Below are 25999 nucleotides of genomic sequence, written 5' to 3'. Positions count from 1 at the left end.
ACACTACACAATAATTAAATAACTTACCTAAATTAAATACAATTAAATAAATTAAATACAATTAGCTAAATTACAAAAACAAACAAAGACTAAATTACAGAAAATAAAAAACAAATTACAAGATATTTAAACTAATTACACCTAATCTGAGATCCCTATGAAAATAAAAAAATTGCCCCAAAGAAATCAGTTCTTTTACCTGAAAAAGAAATACAAACAACCCCCCCAATAGTAAAACCCCCCAGATAAAACCCTAACTAAAAAAACCTAAGCTCCCCATTGCCCTGAAAAGGGCATTTGGATGGGCATTGCCCTTAAAAGGGCATTTAGCTCTATTGCTGCCCAAAGCCCTAACCTAAAAATAAAACCCACCCAATACACCCTTAAAAAATCCTAAAACTAACCCCCGAAGATCCACTTACCGGGAGAAGTCTTCATCCAAGTGGCAAGATGTCCTCCAGGCAGGCAGAAGTGCTCCTCCAGATGGGCAGAAGTCATCACCCAGACAGCATCTTCTATCTTCATCCTTCCGACGTGGAGCGGCTCAATTCAATCGACGGCTTCTTCTACAATGAAGGTTCCTTTAAATTATGTCATCCAAGATGGCGTCCCTTAGATTCTGATTGGCTGAGAGAATTCTATCAGCCATTCGGAATTAAGGTTGAAAAAATCCTAGGATTTTTCAGCAAGAAGACGTCGATTGAAGAGAATGCTCCGCACCAGGGGCGCGATCCGATATCGATCGCAGTTTGCGGCGCAAGCGAGGGAACCGGCGTCGCCCGCAGTTTCAGCTCGCAACTCGAGCCATCCCATATAGGTCGCCGTCAGATGCTAACGTGCCGTAAGTCTCACAAACCAGCGATGTCCAGAAATCTGCGTAAGTACAAATTTCTGGCGTCGCCAGTGACTTGCGCCACGTTAGAATCTGCCGGCGCCTATAAAACCTGACTAAAGTCTAAAACACCCGCACTGTCTAACACGCCTCCCTAACATAGCCCGCACTGTCTAACACGCCTCCCTAACATAGCCCGCACTGTCTAACACGCCTCCCTAACATAGCCCGCACTGTCTAACACGCCTCCCTAACATAGCCCGCACTGTCTAACACGCCTCCCTAACATAGCCCACACTGTCTAACACGCCTCCCTAACATAGCCCGACACGTCTAACCCTCTATCCGCTATCCCCCCTCACTAGCCTAACAATAAAAAAGCTATTAACCCCTAAACCGCCGCTCCTTTACCCCGCCGCAACCTAATAAAGTTATTAACCCCTAAACCGCCGCTCCCGTACCCCGCCGCCAGCTATATTATATCTATAACCCCCTAAAGTGAGCCCTTAACACCGCCGCCATCTATATTAAAATTATTAACCCCTAATCTAAGCCCCTTACACCGCCGCCATCTCTATTAAAATGATTAACCCCTAATTTAATCTACCTACCCTGCCGCCAGCTATATTATCTATATTAACCCTAAGTATATTATAGTTAATATAGGTATTACATTATATATATTAACTATATTAACCCTAATTATATTAGGGTTAATATAGTTAATATAGTTACTATAGTATTTATATTAACTATATTAACTCTATCTAACCCTAACTAAATTTATATTAAATTAATCTAATTAATTTATAAACTAAAATATTCCTATTTAAATCTAAATACTTACCTATAAAATAAACCATAAGATAGCTACAATATAATTAATAATTACATTGTAGCTATGTTAGGGTTAATATTTATTTTACAGGTAAATTGTTAATTATTTTAACTAGGTATAATAGATATTAAATAGTTATTAACTATTTAATATCTACCTAGTTAAAATAATTACCCAATTACCTGTAAAATAAATCCTAACCTAAGTTACAAATACACCTACACTATCAATAAATTTAATAAACTACTAACATCTATCTAAAAATACAATTAAATTAACTAAACTAAATTACAAAAAAAAACAAACACTAAATTACAAAAAATAAAAAAAAGATTACAAGATATTTAAGCTAATTACACCTATTCTAAGCCCCCTAATAAAATAATAAACCCCCAAAATAAAAAAAATTCCCTGCCCTATCGGAACAGCCAATAGAATGCGAGCTCAATCTGATTGGCTGATTGGATCAGCCAATCGGATTGAACTTGAATCTGATTGGCTGATTCAATCAGCCAATCAGATTTTTTTTAACTTAATTCCGATTGGCTGATATAATCCTATCAGCCAATCGGAATTCGGCGGACGCCATCTTGGATGACGTCATTTAAAGGTACATCATTCCAAGTTCAGCAGTCGGCCGGGATGGATGCTCCGCGGCGGCGGAGCGAAGAAAGAAGATTGAAGATGCCGCCGGAAGAATGAAGACTTTGCTGCCGCTTGGAGGAAGACGTCGCCGGAGGAAGAATTCTTCTTTGCCGCTTGGAGGAAGACATCGCCGGAGGAAGAATTCTTCTTTGCCGCTTGGAGGAAGACATCGCCCGGATCGGATCAGGAGTTCGGCCCGGTGTGGTGAAGACAAGGTAGGGAGATCTTCAGGGGGGTAGTGTTAGGCTTTTTTAAGGGGGGTTTGGGTGGGTTTAGAATAGGGGTATGTGGGTGGTGGGTTGTAATGGGGGGGGGGGGGGTATTGTATTTCTTGTATGCAAAAGAGCTGAATTCTTTGGGGCATGCCCCACAAAAGGCCCTTTTAAGGGCTGGTAAGGTAAAGAGCTTTGAAATTTGTTGAATTTAGAATAGGGCAGGGAATTTTTTTTATTTTGGGGGTTTATTATTTTATTAGGGGGCTTAGAATAGGTGTAATTAGCTTAAATATCTTGTAATCTTTTTTTTTATTTTTTGTAATTTAGTGTTTGTTTTTTTTTGTAATTTAGTTTAGTTAATTTAATTGTATTTTTAGATAGATGTTAGTAGTTTATTAAATTTATTGATAGTGTAGGTGTATTTGTAACTTAGGTTAGGATTTATTTTACAGGTAATTGGGTAATTATTTTAACTAGGTAGATATTAAATAGTTAATAACTATTTAATATCTATTATACCTAGTTAAAATAATTAACAATTTACCTGTAAAATAAATATTAACCCTAACATAGCTACAATGTAATTATTAATTATATTGTAGCTATCTTATGGTTTATTTTATAGGTAAGTATTTAGATTTAAATAGGAATATTTTAGTTTATAAATGAATTAGATTAATTTAATATAAATTTAGTTAGGGTTAGATAGAGTTAATATAGTTAATATAAATACTATAGTAACTATATTAACCCTAATATAATTAGGGTTAATATAGTTAATATATATAATGTAATACCTATATTAACTATAATATACTTAGGGTTAATATAGATAATATAGCTGGCGGCGGGGTAGGTAGATTAAATTAGGGGTTAATCATTTTAATAGAGATGGCGGCGGTGTAAGGGGCTTACATTAGGGGTTAATCATTTTTATATAGGTGGCGGCGGTGTAAGGGGTCAGATTAGGGGATAGATAAGGTAGATGGCGGCGGTTTTAGAGGCTCACAGTAGGGGGTTAGTTTATGTAGATGGCGGCGGGGTCCGGGAGCGGCGGTTTAGGGGGTAATAACTTTATTAGGGATTTCGGGGGGGGGTAATCGCGGTTGACAGGTAGATAGACATTGCGCATGCGTTAGGTGTTAGGTTTATTTTAGCAGATCGCGGTTGACAGGGAGATAGACATTGCGCATGCGTTAGGTGTTAGGTTTATTTTCTAGTTAGTTTAGGGAGTTACGGGGCTCCAATAGTCAGCGTAAGGCTTCTTACGGCTGCTTTTTGTGGCGAGGTGAAAATGGAGTAAGTTTTCTCCATTTTCGCCACGTAAGTCCTTACGCTGCATATTGGATACCAAACTGCGCGGGTTTGGTATACCTGCCTATGGCCCAAAAAACTGCGGGCGACGGCAGAAATATACGCGCGTAACTTCTAGGTTACGCCGTATATGTGATACCAAATCCGCGCAAATATTGGCGTCGCCGGCTTTTGCGGGCGACGCTTTATATCGGATCGACCCCCTGATGAAGACTTCTGCCCGTCTGGAGGACCACTTCTGCCCATCTGGGGGACCACTTCTGCTGGCTTCATTGAGGACATCTTGCCACTTGGATGAAGACTTCTCCCAGTAAGTGGATTTTCGGGGGTTAGTGTTAGGATTTTTTAAGGGTGTAATGGGTGGGTTTTATTTTTAGGTTAGGGATTTGGGCTGCAATAGAGCTAAATGCCCTTTTAAGGGCAATGCCCATCCAAATGGAGAGCTTAGGTTTTTTTAGTTAGGGTTTTACTTGGGGGGGTTGGTTGTGTGGGTGGTGGGTTTTACTGTTGGGTGGGTTGTTTGTATTTCTTTTTAAGGTAAAAGAGCTGATTTCTTTGGAGCAATGCCCCGCAAAAGGCTCTTTTAAGGGCTATTGGTAGTTAAGTTTAGGCTAGTTTTTTTTTAATTTTGGGGGGGCTTTTTTTAATTTTGATAGGGCTCTTAGATTAGGTGTAATTAGTTTAAATATCTTGTAATTTGTTTTTTATTTTCTGTAATTTAGTGTTTGTTTTTTTGCAATTTAGCTAATTGTATTTAATTTTTTTAATTATATTTAATTTAGCTAAGTTATTTAATTGTAGTGTAGTGTTAGGTGTTAGTGTAACTTAGGTTAGGTTTTATTTTACAGGTACATTTGTATTTATTTTAGCTAGGTAGTTATTAAATAGTTAATAACTATTTAGTAACTATTCTACCTAGTTAAAATAAATACAAACTTGCCTGTAAACTAAAAATAAACCCTAACGGCTAGATTTAGAGTTTTGTCGGTAAGGACCCGCGTAGTTAACGCTGGCTTTTTTCTGGCCGCACCATAAAAATAACTCTGGTATTGAGAGTCCACAAAAAGGCTGCGTTAGGCTCCAAAAAAGGAGCGTAGAGCATTTTTAACGCAGCTTCAACTCTCGATACCAGAGTTGCTTACGCAAGCGGCCAGCCTCAAAAACGTGCTCGTGCACGATTCCCCCATAGGAAACAATGGGGCTGTTTGAGCTGAAAAAAAACCTAACACCTGCAAAAAAGACGCGTTCAGCTCCTAACGCAGCCCCATTGTTTGCTATGGGGAAACACTTCCTACGTCTGCACCTAACACCCTAACATGTACCCCGAGTCTAAACACCCCTAACCTTACACTTATTAACCCCTATTCTGCCGCCCCCGCTATCGCTGACACCTGTATATTATTTTTAACCCCTAATCTGCCGCTCCGTAAACCGCCGCTACTTACATTATCCTTATGTACCCCTAATCTGCTGTCCTAACATCGCCGACCCCTATATTATATTTATTAACCCCTAATCTGCCCCCCACAACGTCGCCTCCACCTGCCTACACTGATTAACCCCTAATCTGCCGACCGGACCTGAGCGCTACTATAATAAAGTTATTAACCCCTAATCCGCATCACTAACCCTATAATAAATAGTATTAACCCCTAATCTGCCCTCCCTAACATCGCCGACACCTAACTTCAAACATTAACCCCTAATCTGCCGACCGGAGCTCACCGCTACTATAATAAATGTATTAACCCCTAAAGCTAAGTCTAACCCTAACACTAACACCCCCCTAAGTTAAATATAATTTAAATCTAACGAAATGAATTAACTCTTATTAAATAAATTATTCCTATTTAAAGCTAAATACTTACCTGTAAAATAAATCCTAATATAGCTACAATATAAATTATAATTACATTGTAGTTATTTTAGGATTAATATTTATTTTACAGGCAACTTTGTAATTATTTTAACCAGGTACAATAGCTATTAAATAGTTACCTAGTTAAAATAATAACAAAATTACCTGTAAAATAAATCCTAACCTAAGTTACAATTAAACCTAACACTATACTATCATTAAATTAATTAAATAAAATACCTACAATTACCTACAATTAAACCTAACACTACACTATCAATACATTAATTAAATACAATATCTACAAATAACTACAATGAAATAAATTAACTAAAGTACAAAAAATAAAAAAGAACTAAGTTACAAAAAATAAAAAAATATTTACAAACATAAGAAAAATATTACAACAATTTTAAACTAATTACACCTACTCTAAGCCCCCTAATAAAATAACAAAGACCCCCAAAATAAAAAATGCCCTACCCTATTCTAAATTACTAAAGTTAAAAGCTCTTTTACCTTACCAGCCCTGAACAGGGCCCTTTGCGGGGCATGCCCCAAGAATTTCAGCTCTTTTGCCTGTAAAAAAAAAATACAATACCCCCCCCCCAACATTACAACCCACCACCCACATACCCCTAATCTAACCCAAACCCCCCTTAAATAAACCTAACACTAAGCCCCTGAAGATCTTCCTACCTTATCTTCACCATGCCAGGTTCACCGATCCGTCCTCCGAAGTCTTGATCCAAGCCCCCTTAAATAAACCTAACACTAAGCCCCTGAAGATCTTCCTACCTTGTCTTCACCTCACCAGGTATCACCGATCCGTCCTGGCTTCAAAATCTTCATCCAACCCAAGCGGGGTCTGGCGATCCATCATCCGGTGGCTGAAGAGGTCCAGAAGAGGCTCCAAAGTCTTCATCCTATCCGGGAAGTAGAGGCGATCCGGACCGGCAACCATCTTGATCCAAGCAGCATCTTCTATCTTCATCCGATGACGACCGGCTCCATCCTGAAGACCTCCACCGCGGACCCATCTTCCTCCGGCAACGTCCAACTGAAGAATGATGGTTCCTTTTAAGGGACGTCATCCAAGATGGCGTCCCTCGAATTCCGATTGGCTGATAGGATTCTATCAGCCAATCGGAATTAAGGTAGGAATATTCTGATTGGCTGATGGAATCAGCCAATCAGAATCAAGTTCAATCCGATTGGCTGATCCAATCAGCCAATCAGATTGAGCTCGCATTCTATTGGCTGATCGGAACAGCCAATAGAATGCGAGCTCAATCTGATTGGCTGATCGAATCAGCCAATCGGATTGAACTTGATTCTGATTGGCTGATTCCATCAGCCAATCAGAATATTCCTACCTTAATTCCGATTGGATGATAGAATCCTATCAGCCAATCGGAATTTGAGGGACGCCATCTTGGATGACGTCCCTTAAAGGAACCGTCATTCTTCAGTTGGACGTCGCCGGAGGAAGATGGGTCCGCGGTGGAGGTCTTCAGGATGGAGCCGGTCGTCATCGGATGAAGATAGAAGATGGCGCTTGGATCAAGATGGTTGCCGGTCTGGATCGCCTCTTCTTCCCGGATAGGATGAAGACTTTGGAGCCTCTTTTGGACCTCTTCAGCCACCGGATGATGGATCGCCAGGCCCCGCTTGGGTTGGATGAAGATTTTGGAGCCAGGACGGATCAGTGATACCTGGTGAGGTGAAGACAAGGTAGGAAGATCTTCAGGGGCTTAGTGTTAGGTTTATTTAAGGGGGGTTTGGGTTAGATTAGGGGTATGTGGGTGGTGGGTTGTAATGTTGGTGGGGGGGTATTGTATGTTTTTTTTTACAGGCAAAAGAGCTGAAATTCTTGGGGCATGCCCCGCAAAGCGCCCTGTTCAGGGCTGGTAAGGTAAAAGAGCTTTTAACTTTAGTAATTTAGAATAGGGTAGGGCATTTTTTATTTTGGGGGTCTTTGATATTTTATTAGGGGGCTTAGAGTAGGTGTAATTAGTTTAAAATTGTTGTAATATTTTTCTTATGTTTGTAAATATTTTTTTATTTTTTGTAACTTAGTTCTTTTTTATTTTTTGTACTTTAGTTAGTTTATTTCATTGTAGTTATTTGTAGATATTGTATTTAATTAATGTATTGATAGTGTAGTGTTAGGTTTAATTGTAGGTAATTGTAGGTATTTTATTTAATTAATTTAATGATAGTATAGTGTTAGGTTTAATTGTAAATTAGGTTAGGATTTATTTTACAGGTAATTTTGTAATTATTTTAACTAGGTAACTATTTAATAGCTATTGTACCTGGTTAAAATAATTACAAAGTTGCCTGTAAAATAAATATTAATCCTAAAATAGCTAATGTAATTATAATTTATATTGTAGCTATATTAGGATTTATTTTACAGGTAAGTATTTAGCTTTAAATAGGAATAATTTATTTAATAAGAGTTAATTAATTTCGTTAGATTTAAATTATATTTAACTTAGGGGGTGTTAGTGTTAGGGTTAGACTTAGCTTTAGGGCTTAATACATTTATTAGAATAGCGGTGAGCTCCGGTCGGCAGATTAGGGGTTAATAATTGAAGTTAGGTGTCGGCGATGTTAGGAAGGGCAGATTAGGGGTTAATAACTTTATTATAGTAGCGGTGCGGTCCGCTCGGCAGATTTGGGGTTAATAAGTGTAGGCAGGTGGAGGTGACGTTGAGGGGGGCAGATTAGGGGTTAATAAATATAATATAGGGGTCGGCGGTGTTAGGGGCAGCAGATTAGGGGTACATAGCTATAATGTAGGTGGCGGCGCTTTGCGGTCGGCAGATTAGGGGTTAATTATTGTAGGTATCTGGCGGCGACGTTGTGGGGGGCAGGTTAGGGGTTAATAAATATAATATAGGGGTCGGCGGTGTTAGGGGCAGCAGATTAGGGGTACATAAGTATAACGTAGATGGCGGTCGGGCAGATTAGGGGTTAAAAAAATTTAATCGAGTGGCGGCGATGTGGGGGGACCTCGGTTTAGGGGTACATAGGTAGTTTATGGGTGTTAGTGTACTTTAGGGCACAGTAGTTAAGAGCTTTATGAACCAGCGTTAGCCCAAAAAGCTCTTAACTCCTGTTTTTTTTCTGGGGCTGGAGTTTTGTCGTAAGAGCTCTAAATCTCACTCCAGCAACGACTCTAAATACCGGCGTTAGAAAGATCCCATTGAAAAGATAGGATACGCAATTGACGTAAGGGGATCTGCGGTATGGAAAATTCGCGGCTGGAAAGTGAGCGTTAGACCCTTTTTTGAGTGACTCCAAATACCGGCGGTAGCCTAAAACCAGCGTTAGGAGCCTCTACCGCTGGTTTTCACGGCTACCGCCAAACTCTAAATCTAGGCCTAAGATAGTTACAATGTAACTATAAGTTATATTGTAGCTAGCTTAGGGTTTATTTTATAGGTAAGTATTTAGTTTTAAATAGGAATAATTTAGGTAATGATAGGAATTTTATTTAGATTTATTTAAATTATATTTAAATTAGGGGGTGTTAGGGTTAGGATTAGACTTAGGTTTAAAGGGTTAATAAATTAAGAATAGTGGCAGTGACGTTGGGGATGGCAGATTAGGGGTTAATAAGTATAATGTACATGTCGGTGATGTTGGGGGCAGCAGATTAGGGGTTAATAAGTATAATGTAGGTGGCGGCGATGTCCGGAGCAGAAGATTAGGGGTTAATAAGTGTAAGATTAGGGGTGTTTAGACTCGGGGTTCATGTTAGGGTGTTAGGTGTAAACATAAATTTTGTTTCCCCATAGGAGTAAATGGGGCTGCGTTACTGAGTTTTACTCTGCTTTTTTGCAGGTGTTAGACTTTTTCTCAGCCGGCTCTCCCCATTGATGTCTATGGGGAAATCATGTACAAGCATGTATAACCAGCTCACCGCTCACTTAAGCAGCGCTGGTATTGGAGTGCAGTGTGGAGTTCAATTTTGCTCTACGCTCACTTCTTGCCTGTCAACGCTGGGTTGATAAAAACCCGTAATACCAGCGCTGTAGTTAAGTGAGTGGTGAGAATAAACTGCAAGTTAGCAATGCACCCCTGTTACCGCAAAACTCATAATCTAGGCGTTTGTTTTTAGTTTTTGTTTTTACGGTTTGTCAGCCCCATGAGTCTATTTGCAAGCTAGGCAGCATCTCATTGTAAACACTAGACAGTTCTTATGCTCAGGGGCCTATTTATCAAAGCGTCAACTATGTTGCATTCGTGGGCGTCAATACGCTCACCAAACATCGCGACCACGGATCTGAATACGATCTCCTTATTTATCAAAAAAGCCGTCAACAGCACGCACGTCAAGTATGGTGCAAAGAGCATCGGACTGATGTTAACTAACATTCATCGATGTCATGGCTATTCGGGTTTTTCCCAACTTTATTTATATCATTTAATTATTGTCCATGAACAAGCACATTTCTCTTTAGCACATTATTGTATATAGTGTAAATGTATTCTTTTTCCGAGCAGGACTAATTGCGAATATAGCAAGTAGCGTCATATTTGGTGCAAAGTGGAGAGTGAATTATTAGAATTCTTTTTAATATTGGACATACATATTTTAGTATGTATACACACACACATATATATATATATATGTGGGGGTGTGTGTGTGTGTGTGTTATGTCAGAAATCGTTTGCAAACATATTTACATGTCCCTAAGCTCCTTTTTTGTTCTAAACAATGTTGTCTGTCATATCTCTGTGTTTATTTATACCACTATGGGGCCCATTTATCAAGCTCTGTATGGAGATTGTGGGCCCATGTTTCTGGCGAGTCTTCAGACTCGCCAGAAACACAAGTTATGGAGCAGCGGTCTTTAACGAAGGACGTCTATAACGTCAGAGCATTGATGACCTCAACGCGTTTCGTCCTACAATGTTGTCATCAACGCTCTGACGTCATAGACGTCCTTCGTTAATCTCAGCTGGACGGAAGAGCCCATGAGCCTCACCCGGGTTGATCTCGTTTTGTGGCGTTTAAGAACATTTCCAGATCCTGACAGAAACTCGCTACCAGCTTTACTATATAACATTGCATGATTTTTATGCACATTTTGTAAGTGTGTATTTTTTATAGCGCAATAGCTACCAAATTAATAAATGTTTACTCTTAGAAGGGATGCGCTGTGTTTCTTTCTTTTTTTTAGCTTCACAGACCTTTGGACCTTTAACACGGAAGTTTCCTGTAATCCACAGCTGCTCCCAATTTGGCACGTTCTATACTCCAGGATTGGCACGTCACTTGATATCTTGCATAAGTGCTTTTTCTACCATCAGTACCGGAATCCACTTTTACCATACTACACTGGGGCGGAAAGACTACCTTATTTCAGAGAGGTCATGGACATGTTTTACTAGGATTTGCCTTGAACCTATTATCTTGGACACTGACCCCACTGAAACACCAATGCACATCGGACATGGTACTGTGAGAAATAGTATTGAACTAGTTTTATGCAACTGAGACTTTCTTATTTTGGGTGCAGTCTATATTGAGCTGATTAGGGAGCGCTGAATATTTCTGTTTGTTCGTATTTATTTGCAATAAATGGATATTTTATAGGGATAGGAAAGTAAAAATGTAAGTTGCACTAGTGGGAGCTAGCTGCTAATTGGTGCCTGCATACATTTGTCTCTTGTGATTGGCTAAATAGATGTGTTCAGCTAGCTGCCAGTAGTGGAATGTTGTTCCTTCAGCAAAGGATAACAAGAGAATGAAGCAAATTTGATAATAGAAGTAAATTGGAAAGTTGTTTAAAATTGTATGTTCTATCCAAATCATGAAAGAATATTTTGGGGTTTCCTGTCCCTTTAAGAGCTGTGCCAGGTTTTTCTCTGTACCCGTGTAACCCCTCCTGATTGCAATTTAGTTTTAAAAACCACCTCTTCACAGGTGTTATAAAATGGGCTGGCATATAAGATGACATTTCTTACTGAAAAAGAAATTCAAGAGAATGAAGAAATACACTGAAAATAGCATGCCAGTAAAGGGGTGATTTTAATTTCTGCTGTATCTGAATCATGACAGTTTAAAGTTAGGTAGGCTATCCCTTTGAGCTGTCCTTTTAATATTATATTGAATCAAACATCAATTTGAAATTTTTAAATCCTTGTCTAAAATATAACACTGTGTGTCCTAATGTCAGCATCAATGTTTATCTTTAATACCAATTTCACATATACATACTTTCAAAGTATAATACACAATGTAACAAACAGCACTTACAAGTTCTGATGAGTGATCAATGACACACGTATCGAGCAATTTGATTTGTTAGTGATAGTTTATAATGTTTATTAGAATCAGATTAGCAGATGTCATAAATCATGTGATTATGCATATTCCATTCAAAAGTGGTGGGAAAATTCACTAGTGTGTGGGTTATTTAGGAGTTTGCGTCATAATTGGTGCAAAAAGTCTTGAGTCAAATATGGTGCGAAGTGGAGAGTGGGACTTGTATTACATGGATTAAACATGGTGCACATAGATTTTTCCAACAAATAAAAAGGAAGTTAGCTATATTATGTTGTGTATTTATTTCATTTTTATCTCTATATCTATTAGTGCAACAAGTTTGGGGCAAAACTTTGCACCAAATATGTATAAATAATATTGTCCCCTTACTTTGTAATGAGAGACAAATTTGTAGTATGATCCATAAGTAGTAATGTATTCATTTGTATTCCTATATCTACTAGTGCACCAAATGTGGAGCAATAATATTGTTTGATTTAGAAAGGGTATACAATTTTAATAAAGTTTTTAATTTACTTTAATTATGTAATATACTTCATTCTCTTGCAGCATTGAACATAAGCTTTCTGTGTTTTCCAACTCCTATTGAGTTCTATGGCAACCGTGACCTGAAGGGTCGCAGATTGAAAACCAGGTACGCTGAGTCGGAAAAGACGCAAGTGTAACTGTAGAATTTTTGATAACTTCATAAGAGCTTCAAATAGTGTTGATTAGGAGGGTGAATGAACACGATTCCACTTGAATTCCACAGGTTTTCAACTCACATCGATCTGCATCAGGTTGAGATTGCGGGATCGTATGTTACGTCACAAATTTCAACATTTGCCGATGTTGATGCTTTGATAACTACGGCTGATCAATCTCTCGACAATTACAACGCGGAATTCAAGCATATTTTCAGTTGACACTTTGATAAATATCCCCCTCAGTTTCTTTCTATAAGTGCCATAGGGAAATTGGGTTGTAATTATATGCAAGCTTTATAGTATTAGTCCCATGGGGAGAGTTACTGTGGGTGATAAGTTGGAATTAATTATCCAGTGAATGATACGTCTTGCTAGGTTTTGTATTTGTAGATGTAATTATCTCAGTCTCGCCATATGTCGGTGGTACAATGTGAGATTTCTGCACTAATGCTGTAATGTTGGTTTCGGCATCAGATCCTGTCTGCTTGTCAGAGTTGATCGTAGCTTACTCACCAGTATCAGAAGTAACAGGAACCTTCTTGTACGGCAGCCAAAAAGTGTATGCTGTCCTTTTAGCCACTCCAGGGCCCTTCGGCGCAGTCTGCAAGTTAAAGTCAGCCAGGGATGCCTCTTTGCTGTAAGAGTTGCACTTGTCATTTTGTGATGTTTTAGTTAGCTATCGCTTCCTCAGCTGTATCGGGAAATTTTCAACAGGCGAAGGCTTTTCCTCCATTATTATTTCCTTCCAATCGCCATCTTTATTTGGATGTATTGTAAGGATCTTTACTGGTCTTCTGTAGTTGTGTGCTTTATCGTTGGTAGAGTGTTCTCTATGTGGTCTAGTGGAAGTGATCTTTGATAGATTTTGAGAAGCAGGTTCTCTAATTTAGCAAAATGCTGATCCAGTTCCTGTTTCAGGCTTGTCTCCCATGCGGTCACCATTTTGAGATGATCTTGTAGACGGTGGCTTGAAGATAAATGTTCGTACTGCTATAAGGTTATTAGCTGTATATTGCTTGTTCTGTTTATTGTTGCTTTGAAGGTCAGTAAGGCAGATACCTTCTGCCAGCACTGATAACCTGGTGGATCCGGGGAGGGGAAGGGGTCGTTACCTATGAGTAGGCCACGGCCTTAGGTCTTAATCTTCCGAACTGTGGCTCTGTTTTTATAAAAACAGCAGTCAAAGGTTGAAATATGGCCACTGTTTGCTTGGTAACTATTGTTTGTTGGGTTGTATATATAATTTAGCTGTTAGGTGCTCTAAAATCGGCAGATTGAAGAGGATTCCTTCAGAGCTTGCAGTAGATGTGTTCTGTCAGGTACGCGATTCATACACGCCCCAGTCTTTGTGTTTTTATATGTACATCTAATATGTATGTATTTCATTATGCTTATTCATTAAATAATTTTCTCTTTTCAGCAGACATTTAAAGGGTCATATATTTGTTTGACTTTGAGTGCAGAGATTATTATATTGTTTCTAATATTTTTTTTTATTTTTTTTTCTTAGTAGACCCTTATCCCATGCATTCATGATTAACTTGTAACATTTGTACATTTTTAATTTTGGAGTGCTATTCTGATAATCAGCTGATGGGTGAGAGCAACCACTTAGTGAGTTACTGATCAGCTGATTACTTCACCTGTGTACTGATTCAGCTATAATGAAAACCTGGCCTGTTAGGGGTACTTGAGGACCATGGTTGAGAAACACTGCACTAAAGCACCAGCTCATCAGAAATGTATTGATTACCTGGAGAATAAAGCACACATACTCTGCTCACTGACACCCACACACACTAAGCTCACATACACACTCACACAATTCTGTGGCACAGTGCCAGTTACTAAGCAATTGGAATGAAACACAATCTCTTCTCTACTCACTACTGTATTGTAAAAATAGAAATAATTTACCATACAAATTTTACACAAAGGACAAGTTATCAATACTGCCAACACAGCTGCTGCAATATGGTGCTCAAGAAACGCATGTGCACACTTAGGACACCAAAGGATACCAAAAGAATGAAGTACATAATAATAAAAGTAAAATAGAAAGTTTTTTTTATTTTTTGTGTGTGCAATTTCTATCTGAATGATGGAAATTTAATTATGACTTTCATGTTCCTTTAAAAAACTAATTTGATTTGCTGACATGAGGCCAGTAACAATTGATGCTAATTCTCAAAATATAATTAACTAGAAAAGTCTATTAAAATAGCATGCTCTACCTCATTCATGAAAGTTTAATTTTAAATGTCTCCCTTTGACTATGTGTTTAACCAGTTACTTTACAGTGGCATTATTTCTAAAAACATTTAACTGCAATAATTGCATATATTTTTTAAATGACTCCTCTCCTTTTTATTAATATAAACTTGTATAAAAGCAGCACATATTAAAAACACAATGCAATAGCTTCAATTGATTTGTGAATTACAAGTTAACAGCAGTCTTTAAATAAATGGAGACACAGAGAAAAATAAAAATAGATTCTGCATCCTCTGACTGAACAGACATAACATATATGGAGTTTGTACCTAATTAAATCAAATAACCATGAAAAAGGGAGGCTTAGCAATATTCAATGTCAAAAACTTTAAATAATGTGGACACTGCACACTTAACTTCAAACTCTGGGTTTTAAATTATGGATTTAAATTTGATTTGACCCTTTGACTTCCTGTCAGTATTGGGTTATGCTCACTTACTGCCCCCCCCCCCCCCCCCCGTTAATGAGCTGTATCTGAACACAATGTGTGAATCACAAGAGATGTAGGATACTACTATACTCTTCTGCTTGGGTTATGCTCACTTACTGTCCCCCCCTGTTAATGAGCTGTATCTGAACACAATGTGTGAATCACAAGAGATGTAGAATACTACTTTACTCTTCTGCTTGGGTTATGTTCACTTACTGCCCCCCCCCCCCTGTTAATGAGCTGTATCTGAACACAATTTGTGAATCACAAGACATGTAGAATACTACTTTACTCTTCTGCTTGGGTTATGCTCACTTACTGTCCCCCCTGTTAATGAGCTGTATCTGAACACAATTTGTGAATCACAAGAGATGTAGAATACTACTTTACTCTTCTGCTTGGGTTATGCTCACTTACTGTCCCCCCTGTTAATGAGCTGTATCTGAAAACAATTAGTGAATCACAAGAGATGTAGAATACTACTTTACTCTTCTGCTTGGGTTATGCTCACTTACTGTCCCCCCTGTTAATGAGCTGTATCTGAAAACAATTAGTGAATCACAAGAGATGTAGAATACTACTTTACTCTTCTGCTTGGGTTATGCTCACTTACTGCCCCCCCCCCCCTGTTAATGAGCTGTAGCTGAACACAATGTGTGAATCACAAGAGATGTAGAATACTACTTTACTCTTCTGCTTGGGTTATGCTCACTTACTGTCCCCCTGTTAATTAGCTGTATCTGAACACAATTTGTGAATCACAAGAGATGTAGAATACTACTTTACTCTTCTGCTTGGGTTATGCTCACTTACTGCCCCCTGTTAATGAGCTGTATTTGAACACAATTTGTGAATCACAAGAGATGTAGAATACTACTTTACTCTTCTGCTTGGGTTATGCTCACTTACTGTCCCCCCCTGTTAATGAGCTGTATCTGAACACAATTTGTGAATCACAAGAGATGTAGAATACTACTTTACTCTCCTGCTTGGGTTATGCTCACTTACTGTCCCCCCCCTGTTAATGAGCTGTATCTGAACACAATTTGTGAATCACAAGAGATGTAGAATACTACTTTACTCTTCTGCTTGGGTTATGCTCACTTCCTGCCCCCCCTGTTAATGAGCTGTATCTGAACACAATTTGTGAATCACAAGAGATGTAGAATACTACTTTACTCTTCTGCTTGGGTTATGCTCACTTACTGTCCCCCCCTGTTAATGAGCTGTATCTGAACACAATTTGTGAATCACAAGAGATGTAGAATACTACTTTACTCTTCTGCTTGGGTTATGCTCACTTACTGTCTCCCCCCTGTTAATGAGCTGTATCTGAACACAATTTGTGAATCACAAGAGATGTAGAATACTACTTTACTCTTCTGCTTGGGTTATGCTCACTTACTGTCCCCCTGTTAATTAGCTGTATCTGAACACAATTTGTGAATCACAAGAGATGTAGAATACTACTTTACTCTTCTGCTTGGGTTATGCTCACTTACTGCCCCCTGTTAATGAGCTGTATTTGAACACAATTTGTGAATCACAAGAGATGTAGAATACTACTTTACTCTTCTGCTTGGGTTATGCTCACTTACTGTCCCCCCCTGTTAATGAGCTGTATCTGAACACAATTTGTGAATCACAAGAGATGTAGAATACTACTTTACTCTCCTGCTTGGGTTATGCTCACTTACTGCCCCCCCCCCCCTGTTAATGAGCTGTATCTGAACACAATTTGTGAATCACAAGAGATGTAGAATACTACTTTACTCTTCTGCTTGGGTTATGCTCACTTCCTGCCCCCCCTGTTAATGAGCTGTATCTGAACACAATTTGTGAATCACAAGAGATGTAGAATACTACTTTACTCTTCTGCTTGGGTTATGCTCACTTACTGTCCCCCCCTGTTAATGAGCTGTATCTGAACACAATTTGTGAATCACAAGAGATGTAGAATACTACTTTACTCTTCTGCTTGGGTTATGCTCACTTACTGTCCCCCTGTTAATGAGCTGTATCTGAACACAATTTGTGAATCACAAGAGATGTAGAATACTACTTTACTCTTCTGCTTGGGTTATGCTCACTTCCTGCCCCCCCTGTTAATGAGCTGTATCTGAACACAATTTGTGAATCACAAGAGATGTAGAATACTACTTTACTCTTCTGCTTGGGTTATGCTCACTTACTGTCCCCCCCTGTTAATGAGCTGTATCTGAACACAATTTGTGAATCACAAGAGATGTAGAATACTACTTTACTCTTCTGCTTGGGTTATGCTCACTTACTGTCCCCCCCTGTTAATGAGCTGTATCTGAACACAATTTGTGAATCACAAGAGATGTAGAATACTACTTTACTCTTCTGCTTGGTGTCATCTGTTCTTAGGTTACCTCAGCTTCCAGTTGTGTCACATGACCCTGCTTACTGCATCCTCCTTCTGATTAATCTATATATCCTTCACTTGCTAGGAGGCATCAAGAGGGGTGCCTCCTATTGGTACCAATTTGTGCTTCTAATATATTGACAGAACACAGGTGGCGCTGCAGCACAGCTTTTCCTTTGACCTATGTACTGCAATGGAGAGAAGCGTTCCTGTACCTGCCTCTCCATAGCATTACATGGGGGGGAAATATTTTTTTTTTTTACTTTTTTTTTTGTTAATTAAAATTTAATTAAGCTTTGGCCACATATGGCAAGGTAGGCGCTGCCTCCCCTGCCTCTTATGAGTGCATGTCCCTGATATATATATATTTATATATATATATATATATAGATATATAATTTCCATCGTAGAAAAGAGGCACTCACTGGACTTTTAATTCAAGCAAATATTATCAAGACATAATGTTTCGGTGTTATATTAACACCTTTGTCAAATGTCAAGTCACAGAACAAAGCGTGTCTCCAAAGAAAATCCTAACACCATATCCCAAAAACACACCTTATATACACTTAAAAGCACTGCTCGCCACATCGCATTGGCTCAAGATGACGTCATCACGCTATAGCGTGAGCGTGATGCGTCACCGTGATTTGATTGGCTCTAGGATCCCATAGCAACCCTCTAAACAAAAGGTGTAATCTCGTCCCCGGCCGTGAATGACATTGCTGTAAAAATAACAGCACAGAGGCAAGTACATAATCGGAATAATAGGTCATGCACAACCATGCCCAACTTGATATAATATATCACCATTATAGGAAATCATTATCAACCTAAATTATTCCTAAAGGCAATACTGCCCTCATGTGACCTGGCAGGGATGCGATCACATCTAATGCAACTAAGTATAAAAATAAAAGTAAAAAATCAATTCTTATAACATTACATATATTGTATTGTATTCTTGCAACAAACACAGACTTATTTTTCCATTAAATCAAATGATCAATGACCCCTTAACACAGACTCATTCATTATATTCTGCAATAACTATGCCTCTTAATGTATGGATAGAAACCTGTGAGTAGAGGCACCAAAAGGTGAGGATAGTTACATCTCAGCTCACAAGGGTTATCCGTAACAATAGTGAAGTACCTACTATGATGGAACAGCTCGCAGAGATGGAGATGAAGCTGATAAAAAGAGGTTATGACAGTGTAATGGTCCGAAACATTAAAGAGGGGTTGCTGGAAAGCACAATGGAAAGGACACCTAAGAAATCAAAAGAGGTAACAACACAGCTCAACTTTGTGACTACATATACTCCTATAAGTCAGGCACTGAGGAGATCGGTACACCAACATTGGTCTCTCCTTGAGACGATACATTGCTCCCATTTCAGAGGAACAAGGCACCACGGATGGTACATAGGCGGGCGGAAAATCTGAGGGATCTACTGGTGAAAACTGATCCAGTAGGATGTTATCAAAATAAAACCTGGTTGAAGTCCTCAAGTAAAGGATGTTTTACCTGTGGGAATTGCATGACATGCAACGGCATTATGAGGGGTAAAACCTTTCAACATCCCCACATGAATAAACGTTACACTATTAGCCATAGGCTCACTTGTACCAGTACACATGTAATATACATGTTAATTTGCCCATGTTCCCTGGTGTATATTGGGAAAACGGTCACAAGCTTCAGGGACAGGATGGCCAATCATCGTTGTGCCATTCGTGAAGCCCTCAAAAAAAGGGGACTCGGAGCAGCCAGTGGCACGAAATTTTGCACAACAAAAACACAGTGTATCCAGCATGAAAATGATGGTAATTGACCATGTTCCTCCATTGGCCAGCGGGTGCAACAGAGCCAAAAGGCTTCTCCAAATGGAGACAAAATGGATTTACACATTGGACACCCTGGTACCAAGGGGACTTAATACCTACCTGGACTTTGGGCCATTTTACACAAAGTAACCAATGGATTGGCTGCACAGTAATACTATCTGACTGACCTGATGGAGACCAATACCTGCAAGGACCCTACATGAATTTTCATTCTAGTGGGTACTCACGGGTTTCTATCCATATGTTAAGAGGCATGAAGAAGATAGTTATTGCAGAATATAATGAATGAGTCTGTGTTAAGTGGTCAGGTTGTTCACCTTTGTTTTGATCATTCAATTTACATGGGAAAATAAGTCTTTGTTTGTTGCAAGAATACGATACAATATATGTAATGTTATAAGAATTGATTTTTTACTTTTATTTTTATACTTAGTTGCATTAGATGTGATCACGTCCTTGCCAGGTGACATGAGGGCGGTATTGCATTCAGGAATAATTTAGGTTGATGATAATTTCCTATAATGGTGATATTATATCAAGTTGGGCACTGTTGTGCATGACCTATTATTCCGATTATGTACTTGCCTCTGTGCTGTTATTTTTACAGCAATGTCATACGCAGCTGGGGACGAGATTACAACTTTTGTTTAGAGGGTTGCTATGGGAACCTAGAGCCAATCAAATCACGGTGACGCATCACGCTCACGCTATAGCATGACGACGTCATCTTGAGCCGATGCAATGTGGCGAGCGGTGCTTTTAAGTATATATAAGGTGTGTATTTGGGATATGGTGTTAGGAGTTTCTTTGGGGACACACTTTGTTTTGTGACTTGACATTTGACAAAGGTGTTAATATAACACCGAAACATTATGTCTTGATAATATTTGCTTGAATTAAAAATTGATATTTTGTTAAAGTACAGTGAGTGCCTCTTTTCTGCGATGGAAATTGCTTACATAAATAGGAAGTGCACCCTGGCAATTGTGACAATTTTGTAAGACTGTGCTTATCCTTTTTGGAAGATTGATATATATATATATGTACACACATATACATATTTAGACGTGTATACAGTATGTATGTATCGCTATGTTAAAGCCCATTGCAACCTGAAACCTCATATATTTGAGCTCTTATAACTTATTTATGCAATATTTTTTTAATAATTTTTATTAGATAGTGTTATAATGATTGTAACTGTATTTTAAATATAATTTTGATTTGTTTTGTGTCGCTTTTTAGTTGAGCGTAACAGTTAACCAGAGCTCTGAAGTTGCGTTATCCTGATGTGCGTTAAATTAAATTGTGCTCGAGCGAACGTGCAAAGAGCTGTGATAAACCGCTTATCGCTAGCATTCAACTGTTAACGTAAAACTCGTAATCTATCCCTATGTGAGCTCTATTACCCAAATTACAGTAAGTGATCTCTGTTTCCTACATATTTATATGAACAACATGGAATGAAAAGCTGCATATTATATTTCTTTTTCCTCTTCCTGTTGTAAATATCGGTTGAATGAATATTCGTTAAAAATGAGTAAATGTACTAATATTTTAAAGAATTGAATGTCATTACTAACGAAATTCGGTTATGACATAAAAAAAATTCAGATTGAACAATTTGTCTGAAACATGCAGATGTGTACTTAAGAATTGTTTATGAAGTGAGACAAAAAAATCTTACTTGTGGTAATCTATAGAGCCCGGTGATCTGTGCTATAGAAATGGAGGAAGATGTTAATATGTGTCCGATGACTGCAACCAAACTACTGCGTTCATGACATCCAAAGTTTGGAACAAGTTTTCCTATTCCTGATAAAATATTGAAAGTACTCTCTACAGCAGCATTTTCTAATGCACACGAGTCATAGATCATATATCCCAGGGTAACATTAGGTAGAATATCTGTCCTGTTGTTAATCTCCTCTATAGCAAACATAAAAGCCAAGAGATGCCGGAAATGATGAATGGACAAACTGCAAATAGACAACAAAAGTACATAAACAAATAAAGGTAAATATCTGAGAGAGCATTAGATGGATTTCTTGCGTAAACAGACTCATATTGGCTAACCTCTCTTCGCAGTTTAAGTCCTATTACTCATATAGCCATGCTGAACTAATAACACAGAAACATAAATATCATCAATAGATTAACAATAATAAAACCTGCTTATATGACATCTTGTAATTATTTCCTAGGCATTTATATTGTCTGAAATATTCCATGAATCGGCTACCCTTTCTAAAATAAAAAGGTGCTTATGCAAATTGCTCAGTAAAATGCTAAATTTTATCTTGAGAACATGATTGAATCAAACGTTTCTGGGATTGCTATGTGATGCTGGGTATTTGTGTAGGTTTTGTTGCCATCACCTAAATTCTAGAGCGAGTTCATAATATTTATAACATACACAACAGAAGAACACTATCTGCCTCTATGAGAGCAATTTGCTTACTCAAAATTCAGTTTTTGTATCTGGAAAATAATAAATGAATAAATAAAATAATAAATATCAGTGTTTTCCCCAAAAGGTAACAGATGTCAGCATTACATGTTTTTTTTTGTAACAAACAGATCTTGGAGCAATAAAATTATAAATAGAAAACTGAGGAACACAAGATGACCCAGACTATGAACCAACTCAGAGACAATATTATTTTCAGAACAGAAAAATATCACTAGTTTGCTAATAAATTGGCTAATCTTTTATCTTGTGATTGAATCTATAGGAATACATCTCTAACTTTCCTCATTTATGAGGGCTTGCAAGCTAAATAAGAAAACACATATAACAAAGAAAAATACATCACCATATTCTAAAATAGAAAAAAATTATATATTTTTTTACTTTAAAAATGTATTCTTTTATTTTGTTTGTAAGAGAACAAGTTTCAATAAACATACGTGGGCCAGATTAGAATGATACCATTATCGCGCAACTGTGATATTACAAGTCCATGGTAAAGATGTTAATCAGAAACGGGTAAGGGTGGCCAACTTTGCTTGTACGCAGCCTATATTTTCAATGGATATCAGGACCGCCCTAATTTGCGCTGGTATTACAAGTTTAAAGTAATAGCTTGTGCTTGGGCACAAGCCAAAGCTGCGCTAGAATATTTGGGGTGACTTCAGACCTGAACTAAACTATAAGGGTTAAAAAAATGTTGAAAAAATAGAAATATTAGAAGCACCACAAATGAGGCTAAATATGACAACAAAAATATTCAGTTATTGATACATTAAATTATTTTTAACTTTATTATAGAGATCTCCTAGATTACATACAAATATGGATCCATATTAAAGATTTATATATAAACAAAATAGATGAAATATAACAGAAGCTATAAATAAAGTAAAAAAGGTATTCATGATAAAAAATAATCTAAAGAATATGTCCCAAATATAGTCCAAAAAATTGAGGTAATCCAAAAAAGGAAAAGATTAAAAATTCCTAAATAGTAAATAATCCCAGTGTGAATGATGATCTGTGTAAGTGTTTATCTGGATCTGTGCCCCTAAAAATAAAAATACAAAAGTGCAATACAGCAAAAAGATTTCACTATGCACACTCAAGTGAAATAATTACCAAAAATAACAATGTCCCCTGGAGAAAGTCAACATGTTTCTGCTGCGACTGGGCCTTTTTCAAGACTAGTTCTCCCAGGGTGTAAACTAGTTTACATATTGTAGTCTACAATCAGAAAGAACCTTTCATAGCACTTAACAATTTCACACCAAAAACGGACTTCCGATTTCCAGAAGTTTACTTACGTTCAATTTTAAGTAAACAGATACATCTTACTCAATCATTCTGTATCAAAATAAATAATGGGTCAATCAAAAATGCTCTGGTTTATTTAGATTATGTTTACATATGTCAATATTCCCACTGATCACCAATGTAACTATGCCACTTCCGGTATAGTTTGCGCTTGCGTTAAAACCACTATGTAACGAATCTTGGTATCCCAACTTGATATACCCCCTAAAGTAGGCTTCCTCCTGCTAAACACCAACCTATCCCGAAACTGAGTCCCCCTCCCAAGAACATTAGCCAAGACTTAATGTTTGAGGTTAAAAATAGACACAACTTTATTGCAAATACACACAGATATTTATACTTTATCAGGTTCATTAGAATACAATAGATTCAGTGAACCACTCACAGTTCATCACAAGGCTCTTCTTTGCAGACAGCCTCATATTTTGCCCTCAGTTCCCCTCTACCTCCCCTGCCTTCTGGGGGAAACAAGCATTGCCGATCAGGAGGGGGAAGGGCTCCAGTCCTCAGTGCACTTCCAAACATGGCTGAACACAACAAAACAAAGAAGGGGGATGGAATTCTGTCCCCAGTGCTCTCATTGGCTAGGAAGGTATCCCAACAGTCCCACCAAAAAAAACCTTCCCCAAAAACACCCCTCAAGTTCCAGGGTCCATAGTCAGTGGGAAGGAGGCTGGCCTGCATTCCTCTCCAAGTACAAAAGTAACAAGGCTTCCGTTACACGCTAGAAGTCATTGTGCTTGTGTATTACGAATTGAAAGTAAAAAGTTTGCTCTCTCACGTTCGCAAAGTTGTGGTAACAAATAGACTTTGGGAAGTAACAAAAGCAAATTTGCATTCTCCATAGATTTCAATGGAGCCAAAAAAGTTGAAAAAAAACAATCACTCAAACATAATTGCAGTTACTTAAAAGCACAACATAAGAAGATAGCATTGCATATTTCATAATACAATATTCTTCACATATCAGAATATGTTCTGTTTATTCTTAGAGATATTTAAATATATATCTGATAGATTTTTACACAAATTTATATTTATACACATACAGTATATATATATATATATATATATATATATATATATATATATATACAGGGAGTGCAGAATTATTAGGCAAGTTGTATTTTTGAGGATTAATTTTATTATTGAACAACAACCATGTTCTCAATGAACCCAAAAAACTCATTAATATCAAAGCTGAATAGTTTTGGAAGTAGTTTTTAGTTTGTTTTTAGTTATAGCTATTTTAGGGGGATATCTGTGTGTGCAGGTGACTATTACTGTGCATAATTATTAGGCAACTTAACAAAAAACAAATATATACCCATTTCAATTATTTATTTTTACTAGTGAAACCAATATAACATCTCAACATTCACAAATATACATTTCTGACATTCAAAAACAAAACAAAAACAAATCAGTGACCAATATAGCCACCTTTCTTTGAAAGGACACTCAAAAGCCTGCCATCCATGGATTCTGTCAGTGTTTTGATCTGTTCACCATCAACATTGCGTGCAGCAGCAACCACAGCCTCCCAGACACTGTTCAGAGAGGTGTACTGTTTTCCCTCCTTGTAAATCTCACATTTGATGATGGACCACAGGTTCTTAATGGGGTTCAGATCAGGTGAACAAGGAGGCCATGTCATTAGATTATCTTCTTTTATACCCTTTCTTGCCAGCCACGCTGTGGAGTACTTCGACGCGTGTGATGGAGCATTGCCCTGCATGAAAATCGTGTTTTTCTTGAAGGATGCAGACTTCTTCCTGTACCACTGCTTGAAGAAGGTGTCTTCCAGAAACTGGCAGTAGGACTGGGAGTTGAGCTTGACTCCATCCTCAACCCGAAAAGGCCCCACAAGCTCACCTTTGATGATACCAGCCAAAACCAGTACTCCACATCCACCTTGCTGGCGTCTGAGTCGGACTGGAGCTCTCTGCCCTTTACCAATCTAGCCACGGGCCCATACATCTGGCCCATCAAGACTCACTCTCATTTCATCAGTCCATAAAACCTTAGAAAAATCAGTCTTGAGATATTTCTTGGCCCAGTCTTGACGTTTCAGCTTGTATGTCTTGTTCAGTGGTGGTCGTCTTTCAGCCTTTCTTACCTTGGCCATGTCTCTGAGTATTGCACACCTTGTGCTTTTGCGCACTCCAGTGATGTTGCAGCTCTGAAATATGGCCAAACTGGTGGCAAGTGGCATCTTGGCAGCTGCACGCTTGACTTTTCTCAGTTCATGGGCAGTTATTTTGCGCCTTGGTTTTTCCACACACTTCTTGCGACCCTGTTGACTATTTTGAATGAAACGCTTGATTGTTCGATGATCACGCTTCAGAAGCTTTGCAATTTTAAGAGTGCTGCATCCCTCTGCAAGATATCTCACTATTTTTTACTTTTCTGAGCCTGTCAAGTCCTTCTTTTGACCCATTTTGCCAAAGGAAAGGAAGTTGCCTAATAATTATGCACACCTGATATAGGGTGTTGATGTCATTAGAGCACACCCCTTCTCATTACAGAGATGCACATCACCTAATATGCTTAATTGGTAGTAGGCTTTC

The sequence above is a fragment of the Bombina bombina genome, chromosome 4 (genome assembly GCF_027579735.1).
Source record: "Bombina bombina isolate aBomBom1 chromosome 4, aBomBom1.pri, whole genome shotgun sequence".
Classification (NCBI taxonomy): domain Eukaryota; kingdom Metazoa; phylum Chordata; class Amphibia; order Anura; family Bombinatoridae; genus Bombina; species Bombina bombina.
The sequence above is the reverse complement of the archived record's forward strand: the minus strand, read 5'-3'. Positions refer to the sequence as shown.